This window comes from Rhamphochromis longiceps, linkage group LG10 (assembly GCF_057381845.1).
Source record: "Rhamphochromis longiceps isolate RC_006_pf linkage group LG10, R_longiceps_female_GT1.1, whole genome shotgun sequence".
Taxonomy (NCBI): Eukaryota; Metazoa; Chordata; class Actinopteri; order Cichliformes; family Cichlidae; genus Rhamphochromis; species Rhamphochromis longiceps.
The window spans coordinates 8863049-8882698 of NC_140566.1; the positions used below are offsets into that span (position 1 = coordinate 8863049).

Consider the following 19650-nt stretch of genomic DNA (forward strand, 5'->3'; position numbering starts at 1 on the left):
GCTAGTGACGTCAGACTGAACAACCGGATAGGAAGGGATATTCATTCATCTGACTGTTATGACCTTTCAAACTATAGACCGATCTCTAAGCTTTCGTTCTTGTCCAAGATCCTGGAGAGACTAGTTCTCTCCCAACTCCAGGCGTACTTGGACACGAACAATATTGCTGAGAAATTTCAATCTGCCTTTAAGCCATTGCATAGCACTGAAACAGCGTTGGTTAGAGTTCTTAATGATATTCTTGTAATCACTGATACTGGACGCTCTATGGTCCTAGTTTTACTGGACCTCTCTTCGGCCTTTGATATGGTAGACCATAACATTTTATTACTAAGACTTGAGCACACTGTGGGTATTAGAGGCACTGCCCTCGACTGGTTTAAATCATACCTCGCTGATAGATCCTTATCAGTTCACTTAGGCACCTTCTCCTCTTCCTCCGCTCCGGTCTGTTGTGGTGTGCCTCAAGGATCAGTTTTAGGCCCTATTCTCTTCTCATTGTATTTGCTCCCTCTAGGCGCAATCTTTGAAAAATACAATATCGCCTTCCACTGTTATGCCGATGACATACAGATCTATTTTGAACTTACTGACGACCTTGCTGTGTCCCTGCACTACTTTCAAGAATGCATGCGGGAGGTCAAAGAATGGTTCCTGAGTAATTCCCTCGTTTTAAATGATAAGAAGACTGAGATTGTGGTGTTCAACAGTAAAATCCCTCGTGCCCAACTCTGTGCTGCCCTGGGTTCCTTTGCTAGTTTTTCTTGTGACTATGTCAGTAACTTGGGTGTACTGCTGGATAGCTCGCTCAAACTCGATAAGCAAGTGTCTGCTGTAGTGAGATCTAGCTTCCACCAACTGCGCCTTATCTCTAAGGCTAGGCATTATATTCCGCATGAGGACCTGGAGAAGCTTATTCACGCTTTTGTGACCTCCAGGTTGGATTATTGTAACTCCTTGTACTATGGTCTTCCCTCTTCTCTTCTTCTTAAACTGCAAACAGTCCAAAATGCAGCAGCCCGCCTTTTGACTGGTACCAGGAAATTTTGCCATATTACCCCTGTCCTAGCTAGCCTGCATTGGCTGCCCATAAAGTACCGTATTCAATTTAAAATATTACTCCTTACTTTCAAAACTATTAATAAATTAGCGCCAAGTTATCTTAGTGAACTTCTCAAACCACATACTCTGCCACTCAACTACTTCTGACCCAACCCAGATCTCGACTGAAGTCCCGGGGTGACCGTGCGTTTGCTCTGGCTGCCCCGGTACTGTGGAATACCCTTCCTCTCGACCTCCGCGCATCTGATTCCATTGCACTGTTCAAATCACGATTAAAAACCCACTTATTCAATCTTGCCTTTCCCTCTAGTTAATATTTCTTTTATGATTTTATATCATGCACTTTTATGCTCATTTAAATTCTTGTTTGCTCTGTACCTGTTGCTTTCCTATGTATTAGTGACAGTTATCTGCTTGCATATTTAGTACTTGCTTTGGTCCTATTTCTATTATCCTCCTCCTATACTCTATTTTACTTGTTAAGCACCTTGGCATACCCTTGGTTTTTAAGTGTGCTTTATAAATAAAGTTTATTATTATTATTATTATTATCTATTTTAGAAAGTGTTCTGTATATTTTAGACAATAATTGGGGGGGGGGGGTTTAGACTAAAAAAATTGTACCACACTTGGTCGTGTTTGTAATTCAGCTTCACTGGGATTAAATTTCCTTTTTACTATGGATTTAATTTGTTGATATTCCAAAAATCGTTTCTTGTTGATCCCATATTGTGTAACTAGTCTGTCAAACGAAATAAAGTCTGTTCCTTCCAATATATGTTCCAAGTATTTAATTCCTTTGCAACTCCAATGTGGAAAGTTTATCATGTTATTGTTTTGTAATATGTCCGGATTGTTCCAGATAGGTGTACGTTTACATGGGATTAATGAAGACTCTGTCATTTTTTAGAAACTCCCACCATGCTGTAAGAGAAGAGCTAATATTGATGCTTTTAAAGCATTCATGTCGTTTGATGTTTGAGCTTATAAATGGTAGGTCTGAAATTTCTAGGTTATTACATAGTGCCTGTTCTACATCTATCCAAGGTTCATCTAAGAGGGTGTGTTTAAACCATCTAGAGATGAACTGAAGCCTGTTGGCTAAAAAATAGTGATTAAAGTTAGGCAGATCAAATCCTCCTTTATCCTTGGTCCTTTGTAGTGTTTTTAAGCTGATACGTGGGGGTTTATCTTTCCAAAGGAATTTAGAAATATACGAGTCTAGAGATCTGAACCAATCTTGTGATGGCTTATTTGGGATCATTGAAAATAAATAGTTTATTTTTGGCAAGACCATCATTTTTATAGCAGCGACCCTTCCCATGAGTGATATGGGTAAAGATTTCCATCTAGCCAGGTCGCCTTCTACTGTCTTTAAAAGCGGGATGTGGTTTAATTTAGTTAATTCTGAAAGTTTAGGAGAGAAATTAATACCTAAATATTTTATATTTCCACATTGCAGTGGGGAAGGAGAAGAATTATGGAAGGAGCAATTAATCGGAAGAACTGTTAACCAGTTAACTCATTCACTGCCAGCCATTGGCAGTGAATGAGTTAAACCCATTGACTCATTCACTGCCATTGACGGCTATAGACGTCAATGGCAGTGAATGAGTTAATTGAATAATCTGAGACACTTGAGAAAGAATTTATCAATGCAATTACCCCAGAGATATATGTTTTTGAGTTTTGGAGAAAAAGTAACACATCATCTGCATAAAGGCTGATTTTATGTTCTATATTCTTACATTTTATGCCCTTAATTGTTGTAGCCTGTCTAATTGCTGCTGCTAGTGGCTCAATAAAAATTGCAAACAGTGAAGGGGAGAGTGGGCATCCCTGTCTCGTGCCCCTCAGAAGAGAGAAGCTGGAGGATGTTTGGTCATTTGTTCTGACACAAGCTGTTGGGGAGTTATATAATATTTTTAACCAGTTTATGAAAGAGGGTCCAAAACCAAATTTGTGTAAAGTTGCAAATAGAGATTTCCAGTTAACTCTGTCAAATGCTTTTTCTGCATCTAAAGAAAATATTATGGTTTCAATGTTTTTACTGCATGAGTAGTCTATTAAATTAAGTAATCTACGTGTATTTGTTGATGAGTGCCTACCTTTTATAAAACCAGTTTGGTCAGGATGAATTAAAAGGGGGGTTAGTTTCTCTAATCTCTTTCGGAGAGCTTTGCAGATTATTTTAAAGGCTACATTAATAAGGGATATTGGACGATAGCTTGAAGGAAATACAGGGTCTTTGCCTGGTTTTTGTAAGAGACTGATATTTGCAGAGTTCATATTTGGTGGTAGTCTACCATTTTCTTTGATTTCCTGCAACATCCTGTGAAAAACTGGTGCCAGAATTGTCCAGAATTCTTTGTAAAAATCTGTTGGAAAACCGTCTGGACCTGGAGCCTTATTATTGGGTATACTTATCAGAGCTTCCTGGAGTTCACCTGGCGTCAGTGGCGAATTTTGGAAGAGTTATGTTGTCGAGAAATTGATCAATTTCTTTTTTAGATGGGTTTATTTGTGGTGTATATAAAGTTTCATAGAAATCCCTAAAAATTTTGTTTATTTTTTTAGGATCATATATTGTATTCCCAGATAAATCTTTAACAGCACATATAGTTGTTTTTTCTTTATTGATTTTTAACTGGTTAGCAAGAAGTTGTCCGGATTTGTTACCGTGTTCATAATTTTGCAGGCGAAGTCTTTGTACTAAGAATTTAGTCTTTTTATTAAGAATTTCATTTAATTCTAGTTTTGTCTTGCGTATTTTGTTTAATATTTCTTGATCTTGGTGTGACACATAGGCTTTTTCTAAGGATCTGATGTTTTTCTCTAGTTCCTGAATTTTTTTGTTTTCTTCTTTCTTCTTATGTGATGAGAAAGAGATTATTTTACCTCTCATCACGGCTTTCCCTGCTTCCCAGAGGACAGATGCTGATGTTCCAGGAATGTCATTGAAGCCTAAATATAGAGTCCATTCTTTTTTAAAGTATTTGATAAACTCTTCGTCTTTGAGCAGTGATGTATTAAATCTCCAGTTTTTTCTTGGTGTAGTATTATTCATCTGTGTTAGTGTTAAAGATACAGGAGCATGATTGCTGACAGCTATAGGATGAATCTCAGCGTCTGTAATGTTACTCAGCAATGAGCTGCTGACCAGAAAATAATCCAGACGAGAGTAGGAGTGATTGACATGTGAGAAGAAAGAATATTCCTTACTGTTGGGGTGAAGGGAGCGCCATGCATTGCAAAGACCAAAGTCGCTCATATACTGTTTGATTATATTTGTGGACTGCCAGTTACACTGAGTTCCTGCTGTATTGAGCCTATCCATTTCTTCATTTAGTCCCAGTTTGAGGTCTCCCCCAAGAACAATTGTGCAATCTAGGTGTTTGGAGAGTGTACTAAAAAAACCATGATCTATAACTGTATCGAGTACTGTGAAATTAATATTTTTATGTATTAGAATTGCTACTCCTTTGTCTAGAATTATAACAGGCTGAGAACACATTAGGAAACTCAGGTGTTTTAAGTTATTCAAACCTGTGACAGGCATGTGGGTTTCTTGTAATAAAACAACGTCTGCCTGTAATTTTTTTAAGTTGGTTAAGTATTTCTAACCTTTTTTCCCTAGAGCCAGCTCCATGCACATTCCATGTGACAAATCTTAGCATGCCCATAGTTGTGTGTTTGTGGCTAATGATGTACGCTGTGTGTCTCGCTTAGACTGGTGAGGAAAATGGAAACACATCATTTTTTTATTTTTTTTTGTAAGTAAAGAGAAGAAAATGCGCGGCGAGAAGCTCCATAGGTCTGACTATGTGTGTGCATAATAACTAATATGAGCAAACGTGTGTGAGTGTCCTATATCTGTGTGCACTGTGTGGCTGTTGTAAATGTGTTCCCTTTAAACGCATGTGTGTGCATGATCGTGCAGAGTAAGCATGTAGAAATAGACAGTGTCGCTTGTGGATGGATAGGTAAACAGTGATCGACATAGTGATAGAAAAGAGAAGCAAATAAACCAAAGAGCAAGGTGCGCGACAAGAGAGAGAGAGGGAAAAAGAAATAAAAACGGAAACATTCCAATTAAAGCATTGGCGGAGAGTGACGGTGACGTTATACTAAATTAGCAAACTGAAATTACATAGTTAAGCAAAAGTTAATACAAGAGAGTGTGAGTGAAGAGAATAGTGTAGCAGATTCTTATCTGGTGTGCGGTCAATACAGCCATGGAGTGGTGCCAGGGTCGCGGTAAAGCTGTTCGTCCACGTGGGGCCGGTGTTCCAGATCTACTGGCGTTTAGATCAACTGGCGTTGGTCGAACAGATGTGTGGCAGTCTTGCGTTTCAGTAGCTGCTACTGACAAACCAGCAAAAAACGCCAAATGTGTCATCTGTGACACTTGTGAGGTTATCGCAAACACACTCCGTCAGTCTTGATGCTGTTGAACAACAAAATGTTTAAAAATGTGGCAAGTTAACCTGGTGATATCCTGACGCGATCGCGAAAACAGCAAACAATTAACACCACGCCGATGTTGTTCACCGGACAGCAAGAGTAAACGATCGGGAGACTCAAGTCGTCGTTATCGTTCCCCTCGCACGTTTTATTTCTCCAGTTTCAGCGTTTTTGCTCCACAACTAAAGCGAGCAGTTTACTTTGTGCACTAACATGGAGTCGAGTCAACCAGCGCCACCTCTGGCCAAGTGCCACAGCCTACAGCCAGATCAACTTGTGACACACATCTGCAGCACGTTTGAACTCGTGTCATGCACAACACATTTGTACCTTTCAATTGTGTCTGTTTGTGCGTCATGCAAATAAACCTTTGAAAAGAATGAAATGATATCATATATTCCTTATTGGCCTACATTTGTACAAAATTCCAAATTATTAAATTATTAAAGTCATAGAAATCACCACTCCAATTGGTCATCATGATTTTAATATTCTCTTTTCCCATAACAATGAAATACACCTTGGACAAATATGACACATCAATGTTTCATTAGTGTTGTCACATCACATCCTGTAAGCAGAGTCTGCCTGTGTCTTTTCTCCGGAAATTAATATTTCCAGCCAATATAGGCAATTTGTAGCAGATCCACTATCACACAGCAGCTGGAGCAGTTTCAAATGGAGGTCAGTCCACTGCTGCCACCTGTGGCCAAGTACCATAGCCTACTACTAGATTAACTTGTGACACATCTACACCTGCTGCTATGATCACATTGAGTAGAGGCTGAGTGGCTGCACTTACCCCTGGTACATCCAAATCTACCCACAAACATGTTGAAAGATGCAATGGCAGCAATGTGGATTGTCAACACTGAAAACAATCAGTAAGCAAAGACAACAGGGATCACTTTTTTCTGTTTATTTAGCATGCACAACATTTGTAGTCGCCTTCTGCACAGGGGAAGTCCACACACACCATGTGGTACCACTTTCCACAGAAGGTGCATTCAATCTGCAAGACTGAATGAGATTGTCAGGGTCATTGTCTGACTGTTTATTACTAATCACTGTGTAACTGCTGTACATTCACAGTAACTGCCATCTCCTTACAAATGTTTATTAGATTAACCACACTTATACAGACTGTATATAACAACCAACTCTAAAATGTTTGTTCGCAGAGAAAAGACACAGACAGACTACGCTAACGACATGTGATGTTACAAAACTAGTGAAATATTAGTGTCATTTCATTCATTTCAAAGGTTTATTTGCATGACGCACAAACAGACAAAATTGAAAGATACAAATGTATTGTGCATGAAACGAATTCAAATGTGGTGCAGATGTGTGTCACAAGTTGATCTGGCTGTAGGCTGTGGCACTTGGCCAGAGGTGGCGCTGGTTGACTCGAGTCCATGTTAGTGCACACAAAGTAAACTGCTCGCTTTAGTTGTGAAGCAAAAACGCTGAAATTGGAGAAATAAACCGTGCGAGGGGAACGATAATGACGACTAGAGTCTCCCGATCGTTTACTCTTGCTGTCCTGTGAACAACATTGGCGTGGTGTTAATTGTTTGCTGTTTTCGCGATCGCGTCGCGCATGAGGATATCACCAGGTAAACTCGCCACATTTTTATAAATTTTGTTGTTCAACAGCATCAAGACTGACGGAGTGTGTCTGCGATAACCTCACAAGTGTCACAGGTGACACATTTGCCATTTTTTTTGCTGGTTTGTCAGTAGCAGCTCCTGAAACGCAAGACTACCACACATCTGTTCGACCAACGCCAGTTGATCTAAATGCCAGTAGATCTAAACGCCAGTAGATCTAAACGCCAGTAGATCTAAACGCCAGTAGATCTGGAACACCGGCAGGCGATGTTGTGCCGGGGGAGTCTGCCGGGCGACTTTCCCATTGGTTGGTCTTTATCTATAAATCTCTCCTTGGGCTGGTTCCCTCTTATTTATGTGTTTATATGTGTAAAAACCACAACCAATACATTCTCACAATATCATACAAATGATTGTCCCAAAAATCAGAACAGAATTAGGGAAAAAGGCTTTTAAATATGCTGCCCCTACTTCCTGCAGAACTGAAATGATCAGAATTGGTTACCATGGGGGAGTTTAAGTCCATCTTAAAGGAACGAGAGAATAACTCTTTTACTCAGTGTGATTGTTTTCAATGTCGCTCTCAATTGATCTGTTATTGTATAATTTCCACATGTTTGTACGGGATATTGTATTTGTTTTACATGTTATGTACTTATGTGGTACATGTATTTTGACTTTTGTTGCCATGATGCCAGGTCTCTCTTGGAAATTAGATTTTTAATCTCAATAAGATTTTTTTACCTGGCTAAATAAAGGACTAATAATTTTTTTAAAATGTGTGTGCATATATGCATGCAGTGGAAAATACATAGTTGTGTGTGTGTGAGACTGAATGATCATCTGTAGTCAGACTTATAAGCAAATGGCTCTTGTAAATAATAAATAGCCTGTTTAACAGAAAGGTCTGCATGGGAGTGTGTGTATTATTCAGAGCTACTTCCCAGCAGCTTTTCTTTTTGATTGCTTTCATAACTCGGATTACAGGCTACTTAATGAAACCTGGTCACTATTTATTTATTTTTTATCTACACACAGGGGTTAAAGTGGTAAACCATGTTTGAGCACGTTCAGTTACTCAATAATAAAATTTGATAGACAAATTAATGCTTAGTGCCGAATGAGTTCATATTTTGTGATGGCATTGAGGGTCTATCCTTACACTTAGACCCTCAGCGCATCCTTTTTTCCTCTCATCCTTGCGATGCATTCATGGTGAAGATGTAAAATTGCTGTCGGTGTTTCAGCATCTAGCTAGTGCTACAGAAGAGCAGCAGGCATAAGCAGTAACAGTTTTTTTTTAAGTGGGAGGTAATTTAAAATGCAGCTTTTAGAGAAGTTTAACAAATATCAGTAAGCATACAGACTCTTTCTATGCAGTTTGTCACAACATGTGTCTCCATCTTTACAGTTGTTTTATTTGTTAATGTTCAACACTTAGAGAGATATGTAAATGGTAAATGGCCTGTATTTGCAGTGGCGTGTCTAGAAAATTTTTGTTGGGGGGGCCAGGTAGGGGCACAGATTTGGAGAAGGGTGGCAGATGTAATTGTCAGATAATGTTAAAAACAATTCTACCAACCGTTAACCATAATTCAATAACCCTATAAACCTAATAACCGAATGCGCTTTTAACTCTTATTAGAATGAGATTTTAACCACTACGGTGCAAAGTTTTTAGATACTGCGTTGATAAAGTACAAGAGATACAATCAGTCAGTGTTTATTCAGCAGTCAAGGACATCAATATTTGCATAGTATTTTTACTGACATGTAGTGCACATATGTTTTGGGCAAAAACATTTTTTAATATTAAAATACGAACATTTTAACATACAATTGGCAATTTAGCTAATGCCAATGCAAAACCAATGCCTATTAAAAAAAGAAGATATCTTCTCACAAACTGGGGTTTGATTTTGAAACAGGAAAAAAGTGTGGAAACAAATAAAAAGACTAACATTTGAATAACACCTGAAAGTAAGCAAATACTTTATATGCTGCCTTATGGTAAACTTTGGTAATATTGATGTATAAAGAACAACACTGGCTGATGATGAAATACAGTCAGCTGGCATGGTGACACTGCCAGTATTAACCTGCAGGGCTGGACTGGGACAAAAAATTGGGCATTTTCACTACAGACCAGCCCACCGGGTATTAAAGCCATAAAGCCTTTGAATGAAAACAAACGCTGTTGTGACAGTGATGTACACTGTCTTTTTGGTATATGTATGATTTCTATACATTTTACGTCAGATAAAAACTTTGTTCGCAAGATTCAGATAATTATTTAATAAAAGCGAGATATTTTAAATGAGAATAAGAAAGAAAAGTATTTCTTTGTGCCCCCCTCTCCCTGTTAATTATGGAATCAGAACGATGCCACCTTGAAACAAAACCGAACAAAATATTGAAACCGAAAAAAAATATTGTAAATGAAATAAATGTACTGACAAATCTTGTATTGAAACTGAAAAAAAAATTGATAGTGAAAAACAATTAATTGAAACTGTAATTTTTTTTTTTTCGCTTACAATTTTTTTTTTTCAGTTTCAATCCATTTTTTTCCGGTTTCAATCCATTTTTTTTCGGTTTCAACCCATTTTTCAGTTTCAATCCACTTTTCGGTTTCAAACCATTTTTCAGTTTCACTCTGCTGGCACTGTTTTGGCGTACGGGGGCGCGCTGGGGAGCGGGGATTCCGACCCGCATGTATTTGCATATATTATAATGCTGACCAATGACTGGAGAAAACACTGACGATGCGGCTGCGGTCACGGACAAACTCGCACGTGTCTGTTCGGGAATGGCAGATGCTGAGAGGTCCAGCGTTTACATTACCGACTATTTCAAAGTGACAGCCTGAGGTGTTCTTCAGTAAATTGGACTACCGGACAGGAGGACCTGAGGCCCCACTGCATTATTTTTGGTAAGTTAAATGTGTTTGTAAGATAATCCGTAATTTAGGTCCTTAGGTAGCTACCTAAGGACCTAGCTAGCTAAAATGAGCACTCGGCTGTCGGGGAAACTTGTTTTGTAAAGTTCGTTTAGCTAACCCGTGCAGGTGAATGAATTTGCCCTGACTAAAGAAATCAAGAGAAACCAACCGGGCTGCTCAGTGACTAACCACGGTTACTGTACTTTTATTATGAGTATTATACTGTAAGAGCAACAGGCTGGACTCTGCTTCTGCTCCTGTGTAGAGCTGATTATTAAATATGTGCAAACATCAGGTTGTTTTCTATCGCTTTCCACATGTGGAAGGATATTAACGCCAACTTTTAATTTCCCCTCATTAGTCAATAGCTACTGATTAAATAGCAAAGCCCGATACTTATGTACTGAAACCAACTACTTCCACTTGTCAGCTTAAGTTAAAATTTTACATTTTTCCCCTGATTATTTTTTTAGCTTTTTTTTTTTTTTTTTTACTGAGTTTGTTACAAATATTCAGGTTAAAAAACTGTCCAAATTGTTTTTAATGAATTATGTTCACAAAGTCACATGTGCAGTACTCTGTACAGCTTGTATCCTTTAGGACAAATAATTTGAAACATTAATATTTCTTGTTCAATACTGAGCTGATAACTGATAACATTCAGTCTGCTGCTGCATCCTGGTCACAACATACAGATGTTGTGACCAGGATGCAGCAGCAGACTGAACCTCGACTGAAACCTGCTCCATCATCTCATCTTTGCAGATGTCCATTTATAAAGCATCAACAACTCAAAGGTAAACATATTAGAAAATGTGTTAGTAAGGCCTTTAAAACAAATAAAAAAAATAAACAGCTGTCGGCAGAACCGTAGACTGAACAACTTCAGATCCCGAGTGTGTGAGGACAGAGAAGGATCAGCTCTATTTCAGATTTGAGAGATAAACTTTATATTTCAGTTTGTGATGATTCTGTTCTGTTTGTGATTACAGGAGCTGTCCTCAGATTCAGACCTCAGCACCACCCAGTGACAGCAGACAGATCATCCTATATCTTCAATCTTTGTAGTAACTCCAAAATTACCGTATTTCCCGGACTACAAAGCGCACCTGAATATTAGCCGCACAAGCTAAAATCAGGGGAAAATCCTGTTTTGTACATACATTAGCCGCACCTGACTAAAAGCCGCAGGTGTTTCAATGTTGACTTATCATATGTAAGAGAATATGCACAAAGGGAATTGTCAGGAAAGAGATGGCTGTTTCGAGACACACCCCTTTTATTAATATTTTGAAAAACAAGTTATGGGTACATATTTGCACATGTAGTACATAACAGTAACCTATAGCACACCAGAAAAATAGATTCGGACTACCTTTTGGGCTCAGGTGCAGTGACACAGCTTTAACAAGAAGAAAAGTCAGTCATTCACCACCATCTTTCTCTTCTTCCTGCGCACTAAAACCACCAAAGTCCTCCTCTCCAGTGTCGGAAACGAACAGGCTCAGGATGGCTTCGTCATCCACTCTCCGCTTCTCTCCTTCGTTGTCACTTTCAAAACCAAAGAAATCCTCGTTGTCAGTGTCAGAGTCGAACACCCTCAGAAGGGCCGTGGCGGTGTCCTCCTCTCCATCATGCAGCAGTCCAGCCCTTCAAAATCCGTTGGTGATCGTGGATGTTTTCACACTTTTCCACACTGTCAGAATCCACCAGTGGAGTTGGGCATAACTTGCTTTTTGCAAGTTTATCGCCGCTCATCATCCACGCCTCCCGCTGAACGCGTAGCGCTACACTCAGAAAAATTATGGTTCTTAAATGGTTCTTCAGATGGCTTCATGGTTCTTTAAAGAACCGTCATACGTCAAAGAACCTTTTTATTTTGTGGATGGTTCTTCATCTATTACAAATGGTTCTTTAAAGTACAAAAGGTTCTTCATCCTTAGCAATTTAAGTTTGATGGTGTAAATGGCATAAATATTTACTCACTATAACGAGGCTGTGAATTATACTGTGTGTTTTCTTTGTGTGTATGTGTGTGCGAAGGGGGAGGGCGGGTTACCTGGCAATTACCCTTTAAGAGAAGATGGTAGGAAACTGAATATTCAAATAAAAGTTAGAAATATTTGCTTAAAAATATACTGGTGGCAGGGGTGGGGGCCAAAGCCTAAAGACCCTAACCCCCCCCCCCCCCCCCCCCCCCCCCCCCACACACACACACACACACACACCCCTAACCCCGCAAACACATTATGAATATGGTGAGTTAACAAACAGTAGACACAATACACACATTCAAATACTGTACTTTAGTTTTAAATTTTAATAAAGCATTACTATTTTCTACTCCAAGGCATTACTTTTGAGATTATTATATATTTTTGAAAATATAGCATAATGATAATACTAGTTATTGTAAACTTTACAAACCACCCAGCAGTATGTAAAGTCGAGCGGCGGGCCTTGACCTTTCGGGGGAAAAAACTCTTTCTCACGGACGGTGACAGCGAAACGGATAACAGTCTTCAGTACCTGCTGGACTTTGAAGCTGTGGATTCTGGGACTGTTGGAAAAGGTAAAACATTTTCATTAAAACCTTATTACTGTTTTGTTTTTGTTACTCGTCATTGTAGCTTGCTGTTAATGTTGTGCTAACAGTAGCGATTAGCTAGATACGTTAGCCGTTGAGGTCAGCGCAATTTAGTATCCAACTGTTTTCCTAACAAAACCACTGTTATAATTAAGTGAAGCTGCTCCCAGCTAATTTGAACCTTTGGCTTCTAAAATATGTGGTTCAATTGCGTGCTGCGTACATAACCTAATGTCAGCTAGACCGAAATTAAAATTTAATATATTGTTAAAGTCACTAAAATGGCGCCTGAAGCCTGTTGTGAGCTATGTGTCTGCTCTAGAAACTCTGAAATTCTGTAGATCTGAGCCGTACATTAAATACTCACATGAACCTGTACTTTGAATTCTGTATGAGCTGTATAAAATACAGCTATGCATAAGTGTTTTGAATGAATAATTAGATTAGATAACTCTTCATTGTCTAATCGAATTATATAGAAATGAATAGAAAGTGGTTCTTTAGACTGATGCCATAGAAGAACCTTTTTTGGTGCCACAAAGAACCTTTCAAACAATGGTTTCAAACATGAGAAGGTGTGTCTTTGACTGTTCCTGCATAACTTAGTTTCGGACTAGTTGACAAGTTATGCTCCGGTCATTTGATGTTTCCAAGATAGATGTTATTTTGTAATATAGTTAATTTTTTTTGTATATTTCATTTATCCACCATCATACATACAAGCTAAGAAGAGGTCGTCATACTAACAAGAGGTATCAACGCTGGGCCAAAGTTCAGCACATGGTTAAAGTTTGTAATCCAGCCAGGGTGTAAATATCACTCAGCAGCCAGAGCTGAAGCAGGTAGCATCAACACATAAATCTACTCTACCCGGCTTAAATCACAAGAGCACCTCTGACCAAAAAGCTGTAGATTTTTCTTGTTTGCACAAATTAATCCAGATTCACATTAATTGTGTTCACAGCTCCAACAAAATGAGGAAGAGGAGGGGGAGAAACACAATTAGGTTGAATTACAATTGGATGGAAGGCGAGGACAAGGAGAAGGAAGCTTAGGATGAGGAGGAAGAGAAGCAGCAGGAGCATCTTTAGGGATCCCTATGATGTCATTGAGGTTTGTTTAATTAATATGGTCCTCTCACAAAGAAAGATGACTTGTTTTAGTTCACCTATTCCTGTATTAAATAGTGATGTGCAAAATGTTGTGAAAAACCATGGAACAGGCACGTATAGGGCATCTGCAGGTAAATGAACATCAAATCTCTAAGACAGACTGAAATCTGTATATTTATCACCCTTATGATAAAACCCATGTCAGCCATTGGTTTATGGACTTTGTATTTTGAAGCCTCAACATTTGCTTTATTGCTGTTGCTATGTTGGGACCATATTAGGATGAGGGATCAGAATCTGGAGTCATGCACACTATTGTTTCATTTAGTGTGTATCCATAAGATTCGTACAGCAGATCCAAGTTGTGCCTTGAAAACAGGAAAGTCGTCTGCATAGAGGAGAACTTTAATAGCAGGCTTGTACAAAGTGAGGCTTTGTGCTCACATTTGCTGCAAACACTCATTTTACCCTGTTTTGATGCAGAATTCACTTGAAATCAGGCAAGAACTGGACTTATTTTTTACAATGTGTTCTTGTGAATTGATTGTGTATCGCATATGTTTGATTGATTTGACTTTCTGCAAGACAACAGTCGTCCACTGGCCAAAAAAGTTTTCCAAATACCTCCACGTGATCTAGCCTGGATTTAGAAAAGAATAGCAAACAATCTGCACCTCCTGCTTCAGATGCAATTTGTGTTTCTGTGTTCAGAGGCAGCGGCGAGAGGGGAGACCTCAGCTCATCCAGCTGGAGAGCCTGACCAGGAGGAGTCGAACATTAACTCAGCTCTTCCAGGGCACCCTGCAGACTCGGCTGCTGGCAACAGCGAGGGATGACGTGAACACCAAACTGGAGTCCATCACAGGTCAACTGCAGGTATGCGAGTCAGACCTTCTGAGGAGGGTTTCACTTTTCTCTCTTCTTTATAATTGACTCTTTTCTCTCTCTTTCAGCTCCTTGTTTCAGAGTGGGAGGGGTTTGAAGCACAAAGGGAGGAACTTGTCGTTTGGTTGGCTGATATGGATGAGTGAGGTTGACCAGCTGACAGGAAACACCAGTGAAAAACTGAAACAACTGCAGGTGTGGGCTTGTTTTGATATGACATATATTTGATATGAAACATACGTCAGAGACATTATCCTAAACTGGACTAACAAAGGACCATGAGTACAACATGAAACGTACATTACATAGCGTAAGGCTGAAGTTCATTGATCATTTTAATCATAAACTTGTTGTTGAAATGTTTTTACTGAACATTCAAACATCTGCTGATGAAAATGTGTTGATTTATTGGTCTGTTATGAAGCTATTTCTAATGTGTTTTATTACTTTCTGATGTTTTATTAATTAAACAATACATCAAATCAAATCACTTTATTGTCACATCACATGTGCGGGTACATTGGTACAGCACATGTGAGTGAAATTCTTGTGTGCGAGCTTCACAAGCAACAGAGTTGTGCAAAATACAATAATGTAAACAAGCAAAATACAAGAATGGCTACATCTGAAACTAATAAATATATGTACAATATATAATAGTATATGCATTTCTGGATGTGTATACTAAATATTTTTCTACGTGTGTGTGTGTGTGTGTACACATATTTTACAAATTAAATAGAGCGCGAACATTTTTCTTGTAAAACAAAGGGGGGCCCAGCAAAAAAAGTTTGGGAACCACTGTTCTAGAATATCATTAAATTCACATAAATAGACTGGGATTTTACATTTCAAATGTAAATTAACGTAAAATCACTGTAAATGTAATAAAACATAATTTTCTTGTTTTTTAAATGTATCTGTCTGAACATATGCATATTTAGATTGTTAAAATACATTCACAAATGCATCATAATTTCACAAATATTTGTCCGTTATTTGAAAGATTGAACTGTTAAATTCAAATGTAATGCTATGGAAAAAGATATAAAATGATTCGTATAAACTTTTTTTACATCAAATAATAATAATAATTATTGTTATTTAGGGCGATCGTGGCTCAAGAGTTGGCAGTTCGCCTTATAATCAGAAGGTTGCCGGTTTGAGCCCCGACTCGGACACTCTCGGTCGTTGTGTCTTTGGACAAGACACTTCACCTACTGGTGATGGCCAGAGGGGAATTATAAAGAGGAATTGTAAAGCACTTTGAGGGTCTCGTAAAGCGCTATATGAATGCAACCCATTGTTATTTAAACCAACTGTACAGGGAGTGCAGAATTATTAGGCAAGTTGTATTTTTGAAGAATAATTTTTATTATTGAACAACAACCATGTTCTCAATGAACCCAAAAAACTCATTAATATCAAAGCTGAATGTTTTTGGAAGTAGTTTTTAGTTTGTTTTTAGTTTTAGCTATTTTAGGGGGATATCTGTGTGTGCAGGTGACTATTACTGTGCATAATTATTAGGCAACTTAACAAAAAACAAATATATACCCATTTCAATTATTTATTTTTACCAGTGAAACCAATATAACATCTCCACATTCACAAATATACATTTCTGACATTCAAAAACAAAACAAAAACAAATCAGCGACCAATATAGCCACCTTTCTTTGCAAGGACACCCAAAAGCCTGCCATCCATGGATTCTGTCAGTGTTTTGATCTGTTCACCATCAACATTGCGTGCAGCAGCAACCACAGCCTCCCAGACACTGTTCAGAGAGGTGTACTGTTTTCCCTCCTTGTAAATCTCACATTTGATGATGGACCACAGGTTCTCAATGGGGTTCAGATCAGGTGAACAAGGTGGCCATGTCATTAGTTTTTCTTCTTTTATACCCTTTCTTGCCAGCCACGCTGTGGAGTACTTGGACGCGTGTGATGGAGCATTGTCCTGCATGAAAATCATGTTTTTCTTGAAGGATGCAGACTTCCTCCTGTACCACTGCTTGAAGAAGGTGTCTTCCAGAAACTGGCAGTAGGACTGGGAGTTGAGCTTGACTCCATCCTCAACCTGAAAAGGCCCCACAAGCTCATCTTTGATGATACCAGCCCAAACCAGTACTCCACCTCCACCTTGCTGGCATCTGAGTCGGACTGGAGCTCTCTGCCCTTTACCAATCCAGCCACGGGCCCATCCATCTGGCCCATCAAGACTCACTCTCATTTCATCAGTCCATAAAACCTTAGAAAAACCAGTCTTGAGATATTTCTTGGCCCAGTCTTGACGTTTCAGCTTGTGTGTCTTGTTCAGTGGTGGTCGTCTTTCAGCCTTTCTTACCTTGGCCATGTCTCTGAGTATTGCACACCTTGTGCTTTTGGGCACTCCAGTGATGTTGCAGCTCTGAAATATGGCCAAACTGGTGGCAAGTGGCATCTTGGCAGCTGCACGCTTGACTTTTCTCAGTTCATGGGCAGTTATTTTGCACCTTGGTTTTTCCACACGCTTCTTGCAACCCTGTTGACTATTTTGAATGAAACGCTTGATTGTTTGATGATCACGCTTCAGAAGCTTTGCAATTTTGAGACTGCTGCATCCCTCTGCAAGATATCTCACTATTTTTAACTTTTCTGAGCCTGTCAAGTCCTTCTTTTGACCCATTTTGCCAAAGGAAAGGACGTTGCCTAATAATTATGCACACCTGATATAGGGTGTTGATGTCATTAGACCACACCCCTTCTCATTACAGAGATGCACATCACCTAATATGCTTAATTGGTAGTAGGCTTTCGAGCCTATACAGCTTGGAGTAGGACAACATGCATGAAGAGGATGGTGTGGACAAAATACTCATTTGCCTAATAATTCTGCACTCCCTGTATATTTCTGTACATTTAAGCATTATTATTCATATTGCCGCATTCATTGACCTTTTTTATAGGTAATTTCATTGTTTAATCACATTAAATTGTTCCTAATTTAATGTTTAAAAGCACTTGAAAAAGGCAAAATCCCATGTAAAATTAGGGCAACAAACAGTATTGTCATTACTGAAAATAACCGTATTTTCATGGGAAAGTTATTTTCTGGTATTATTTTGGCGCCCCAGCTGCCAGAATTACTGTTTTTTTAGGATTTTTTTTTTACAGTGTAGCTCAAACAGAAAGAAAGCCTGCTTGTGTCTGCAGTAACTACCCTCTTCTGAGAAAGAGTTTACACGTAATTTCCATCGATAGTGGATCGTAAATTATTTAAGAGCTCTATCAGACAGGTTCTGCCAGACGTAGTCCCAGACTGAGAATTCAAACCTGATACAGGACTGATATGTGAGGAGAGAGATATGTAAGGTGTAAGCCCCCACCGAGCCCTCTATCTGTTGTTCAGCAGACACCCTTAGTGGAAAATCCACAAGTTATTTTTGTGACTGAGTCGTAAGAATGGATCAGTTTGAGATAAAATGCACTGTTTATTAGAAATATTGTAAAGAATGTTATCTTTTAAGAAAATTGTTTACTGTCATTTATAGCCAGTCTTCCACACAATGGAACCTCGTGGTTACAGTCTTTTATTGCAGTGATTGGGAATCATTGGGAATCGGGCCCTGAATTAAAATCTCTGGGCATTTACATGTAGTGTGGCGGGTTGAGTGAGGGCTATATCAGATGTGCTGTCAGTACTCTGCAGGCATGTTTGAGCTTCTAAGTGGTACATTAGCATGCCGAAGTAAGACATTACTGCTGCCAACAATGGTCATCTTCCTAACACCTCACACTGTCAACTCCATTTATGTCTCCAAGCCTATGTCACCACTTTGATCAGGCAACCACAAGCAATTACTTAGACTAATTATAATTAATTTACAGAATGAAAATGTTGGTGACACAGGAGGCGTCTTTATTAGGAACTGTGGGAAAAAATGCCCATATTACATTTTACGGATAGAAAGTACCTGTGAATGTATTTACATTTATTTGACACAGTCATTTTAGTATAAGTAAGAATATAAGTAGGGATGGATGAGCCTCAAAATGTGCACAATCATGATATGTCAAGGAAATTTGCAATAACAATATTTATGTTAAAACAAAAACATATACACTAACATTTTATTTTCCCTGGAAATTTTAAGTAAAAGTGCAACTTCTTAACAGATGAAGAAAAAACCAACTTTAACAGTAACAGCTTGCGCAGTATTATCACATAAAAACAATTAAATGTAATTTGCTCACACTGCCTTGCTTATCGCTAATGTATTCATTAAATTGCAAGATTTTGCCCGTTTACTGTGAGAAGGTACTTGGTGTTTCTTTATTAAAGGCATTAATGCATGGCAGTGTGGGGAAGTTACATTTAGGAAATATAAAAGCACGACATATCTATCGGCAATAACATGATACGACATTTTTATGTCACGTACAAGTTTTTACTGGTATTATTGTGAACGACACAATATTGTGCAGCCCTGTTACTAAGCTTGTGTCGTATTGTTTCAGATTTTGCAGTCCTAAAAGTCAGTGTCCTTTGATGACTGAATCAGTATTTCACAGTAAAAGTGAAAACTGGGGAAAACATTTGTATTGCATTAACCGTATTGCAAAAGTGTCTTTGCCAAGAAAAGCTGCAGCTATGTGGGTACACATATTATATAATTAAATATTAACATATAAATATAATTAAGTTAATCATTCCATTTCAACAAGGAGATATCTTTAGTATGGAAGTATTTGAACATGATTTACTGATATACAGAACTCAGTTATGCTATTTGGCGATTAGACTCTGAAGGCCCATCACAGCCAAATAAAATCCCAACATTGATAGGAATTAGGCCAGGACCCTCCAGAGTCTAAACGCTGGTGGTTGTGATGAACATAAGCTGGAGGCTTGGATGAAGTGACTTGCGTGAGGCAGAGATGAGGAGGAGGTAGGTCGCACAAAGGCATCTGCAAGGGGAATGAAAGAAGAGCAGTGCAGAG

General features: G+C 38.7%; 1 protein-coding gene and 1 long non-coding RNA gene across 7 annotated transcripts in view; both read left to right on the forward strand.

Annotated features, from left to right (window-relative positions):
• Nucleotides 1-19650, forward strand: part of srrm3 (serine/arginine repetitive matrix 3) — a 145205-nt gene that overhangs the window by 15714 nt on the left and 109841 nt on the right. Inside the window, exon 1 of one of the 6 annotated variants that reach the window (XM_085420030.1) lies at nucleotides 14743-14860. The exons of the other annotated variants lie outside the window; for them this stretch is intronic. The gene's annotated coding sequence lies outside the window, so the exon portion shown is untranslated. Of the gene's footprint in view, nucleotides 1-14742; nucleotides 14861-19650 lie in introns of those variants that run through there. 6 annotated transcript variants of the gene reach the window in all.
• LOC146660263 (uncharacterized) lies at nucleotides 12569-14811 on the forward strand. The gene is made up of 4 exons (XR_014913619.1): nucleotides 12569-12653; nucleotides 13633-13781; nucleotides 14492-14656; nucleotides 14734-14811. It is a non-coding gene; the product is annotated as an uncharacterized LOC146660263 (long non-coding RNA).